The sequence below is a fragment of the Penaeus vannamei genome, chromosome 9, assembly GCF_042767895.1.
Source record: "Penaeus vannamei isolate JL-2024 chromosome 9, ASM4276789v1, whole genome shotgun sequence".
In the NCBI taxonomy this organism is placed as follows: domain Eukaryota; kingdom Metazoa; phylum Arthropoda; class Malacostraca; order Decapoda; family Penaeidae; genus Penaeus; species Penaeus vannamei.
The window spans coordinates 43,082,505-43,086,645 of NC_091557.1; the positions used below are offsets into that span (position 1 = coordinate 43,082,505).

Consider the following 4,141-nt stretch of genomic DNA (forward strand, 5'->3'; position numbering starts at 1 on the left):
TCTATCCTCAGTCTGTAACAAAATGTCCTCGATAAACCAGCTTATTTATGCGAAGAGATATATATAAATATATATTCACGTTACCCACGTTACCGAAAACATTTAAGTACAGTTCCCAGACTTCCAGTCACCTTAGGCGTTGACAGGAGTTATACTTGGATAGAGGAGTCAATTTTGTGTCAGGAGGTCAACTGGAGGAAACAAGAAAGAGGCAGTTTGCTATGTTGCCAAAAATTGTTGCAATTGGTTAATGGATGTTCACTGAGCACCAACTGAAGAGAAAGAGAGATATATGTATATATTTTGTATGAATAGCATTAGAGAATGGAGTTATATTGCATCTATTTCTTGTACATTAGTACAATATTCATTCACAATAGAGATATGTGTTTATATAGTAAAAATATTTGACGTGTATTGTTGTATTGTGAGGCTGTGTAGCAGGGACATTCAGTGTGCTGTCTGTGAAACTTTCCATTAGTAAATGATCTATGTATGCTAAATAAGAAGGCATAAGATAATGGAAGAGAGGCACAGATAACAAAAAAGCGCTGTGATCATACTTTTTTTTTCTTATTGATAGATGGTGGCAGCTCAGTGGCACAACATTCTACGGAGTTTGCTTGTGTGGAAAGTAAAAGAAAATGCCATGAGCGGGGAGTTAAGGGGTTCGTCTGAGTACTGCTTTTGGAGCGATTGAGGTTACTGAATGTTAACAGGGTACACGATACCATAACAGATGATCCTGTTTTTTTTTCCGTTTTTTTTTTGGCTGAGATTGTATCACAACATGGCAGAATCTGTCGATAGTTTACAGGGTTTTAATACTTACGTCCTGCTCATGTGGCTCTGCGTACCCCAAAGCTTTCAGTGTATGAAATTATATTGTGGCAGTTATATAATGTGCATATTGTTGGTTATTCCTTCTTGTAATATCACTTTTCATATTATTGATATTATTGTCATTATTATTATTATTTTCATTATTACTATTATTATAAATATCATCATCACCATAATATCATTATTACTAGTGTACTTTTTATCACCACTATAGAATATGGGGTAACATTAACCCAGTAATACAGGCTACCATTTTAAACTTGGGGTGCGTAAGATATGAGCAGGAATTTCCTCAACAGAATCCTCAATTTGTGAATGTTGATGTTTAATCACAGAAAATGTTTTCCTCTTTGTCTCATGACTTTACCCAAGACCGTAGAAATTAGACCCCTTTTTTCTCAGAAAGGTGAGTAGGCAGAACAGTATGCGAAGCCCACCTCCTTGTCTTTATTAGAAAAAATAGAGAGAGCGAGAGAGCGAGAGAGAGAGAGAGAGAGAGAGAGAGAGAGAGAGAGAGAGAGAGAGAGAGAGAGAGAGAGAGAGAGAGAGAGAGAGAGAGAGAGAATTTTAAGGAAAGAGGTTTTGAGAGAGAGAGAGAGAGAGAGAGAGAAAGAGAGAGAGAGAGAGAGAGTGAGTGAGTGAGTGAGTGAGTGAGTGAGTGAGTGAGTGAGTGAGTGAGTGAGTGAGTGAGTGAGTGTGAGTGAGATAGATAGATAGATAGATAGAGATAGATAAATAGATAGATAGATAGAGATAGATAGAGAGACGGAGGTGGAAATAGAAGAGTCGCGAGAGGAAGAAATAAAAAGTGAAAATGGATGAGAAAATGTGCTACAGGAGAAAATGTAATTATGAGAGAATAGAAGTGGATGACAATGGTAAGAAGAGGAAAAACGTGGAAATCTAAGGAGAATGGGAGTGTGTTCATGGAAAGAATAAGTGGCAGATATCCACTGTGTTGATTAAGGGGACATTCCCGGAAGAAAAGACAGGCAGGGACTGTCCCCTTAACTTCGGGCATTGAGCCTCCATCTGGTCTGATAATGTCTTTTGACGGACTTCCCAAATGAGAGTTGTACTTTGTGTTACACTACCAATATACTAAATATTGTGCAAACGGTGTGCATTGTATCATTGTTACTGGGTACTGTGATGTAAATGTAGCATTTAAATACAAATAATTAGAAGATGTTTATTAGTTATACATCACCTAGTCTGAGTGTAGCACTGTTTACACTTCACAGATGAGGACCAACTCTAGCAAATGTTCTGTGATACTGGAGTGGCGCCAGGTGTTTTTTTTCTTGTTTTCCCTTTGCTAATGGCCCAACAACAACAGCAAATATAATAATAATAATTACATAATAATGATGGATAATATAACACATTACCTTACCAAACCTATCCTGATTGTATAGTATGTTTTGTCTAATTCACCTGTGAAGAGAAAGAATTATTGTCACACCAGAAACATTGCTTATAGCACAGGTTTCAAGGATCTGTTTATATAGTATGTGGTTATCAATGCTGATAGTGCTCCTAGACTGAAAGGCCTCATGAAAACAAATTATTTTTTTCTTGATGTGTATTTCTATATGTGCGAGACAGCACATCAATAAGCAGCAGGTATATATCTATATATGTTTTTAGTACAATACACAGAGAAAACATTATGGAAGAAAAAGACTTCAAATTGTTTGGAAGTGGAAAAGCTTTGTCATAAACCCTTTGGGAAATATACCTCTGTGCCAATATTTGAACATCAAGTAAACTGCATTTGTGCGATTTTATTTGTACAGTTATATATAACATATTTCAAGTTTATTTTTTCCTTCAAGAACAGTTTCACAATGAAGACAAAATAAATGAGAAAGAGAGAAAGAAATGCTAATTTGTCTTTTTCAGCAACAGGCCATAATGCAACATATAAATGAGCAAAAGAAAAGAGAAAGAGAAAGTAATTCCGAAAAAAAGAGAAATTAGAATTGCAAATTGTCTCCCTAGCCATTTGAACCAAGATGGCGCACGCGTATGGGAGTATTGAACTAAAAGCACGAATTTGCCAAATTTCTAGTCTGTTATTCACTTCAAAAAGGCAGTATGACCGTCCTCTGTATTTCATTTACTTTCAAGACTATATGGTTACGTGACTAATACCTTAGTTGCTGCGTTTAGTAGATGAGTGTTCAATCGGTGCATAGATGAGTTGCTGTATAACATATTCCTAATACAGATTAATGTTTGTCTGTGTAGATAGATAAGACCAATAGGTGTAACTGGAAAATTTACATCTTTACTGTATTCAAATGTCGAATATTAGTGTAGTGCACCACTCTACATGCAGAACAATAGCAATGAAATACAACTTAAACAAGGACACAATCTTATATGTGCATTGCATTAGTCTTATGCTATCAGATTACCATAAATCACAGGTCTCATAAGTTATACTAAACCCCAAAGAGGCATGGCTGTTCGGGGTCCCTCTTCGCAGAAACAGACACTAAGCAAACGACATGAGGCATCAATGAAACTAGTCCAGCTGAAGGTTAACTCAAGGAAGGGCATAAGATGTTCTTCAATCCCAAGGAGCGGGTTTAGGCAATTAGAAGCAAAGGTTGAAACATTATTCTTTTTACTTGTACAAGACGGGGAGAGTGACCATTGAGGCGCTGCTCCTTCAGAATGGTGAGAGATGTGTAACCAGTCCACCCGGGTCAGTCAGCTAACTGTATATTGTGCTTTAGGTTAAAAAAGACATTTTCTTTCGGTCCCGTGTGCTCTGATCTTTTTTAAAAGTGCCCCCATTCCACATATCCGTTCTGGCTCCCGATCCCGTACCGACCAAGGAACTGGATGGGAAAGGGAGAGGTCGGGAGGGTCCCAGTGGACGTTAACGGAACTTCTTCAAACAGTTGAAACCGTTAGGATGGCTGAGTTCGGGTTGCATGTTAAAAAAATTCGCCGTTCCCCTCCCGTTTGTGGAGTGAACGGTAATGGAAATGATGGTGTCATTAACGGAAATCTAAGCAATGGTAACGCAACGCCAACGGATTGGAAGTGAAGACACCAAAAATGTATCCATCATCTGTAACCTACTCACACCGTTCCCTACTTTTCTCATATCGATCTGGTAGCATCCGGAGTCTTGTCAAATTCCACCTACTGATCCAAACCAATTTTCTGACATGCTAGTAGCGTACCATTGCAATAGCGTCTTGATCTCGCCCCAACTGTACCAATACCATCCGAAATGTTCCTTTCCCATTTCCTAAAACGTTCTGATTATTGCTATAAA

At 37.9% G+C, this 4,141-nt stretch overlaps 1 protein-coding gene across 1 annotated transcript in view; it reads left to right on the forward strand.

The window, feature by feature from the left end:
• Positions 1–1,394, forward strand: part of LOC113807503 (uncharacterized) — a 39,385-nt gene extending 37,991 nt beyond the window's left edge. The window contains exon 3 of the mRNA XM_070125796.1: positions 1–1,394. This exon is cut by the window's left edge and continues 1,635 nt beyond it. The gene's annotated coding sequence lies outside the window, so the exon portion shown is untranslated.
• The last annotated feature ends 2,747 nt before the right edge of the window (positions 1,395–4,141 follow it).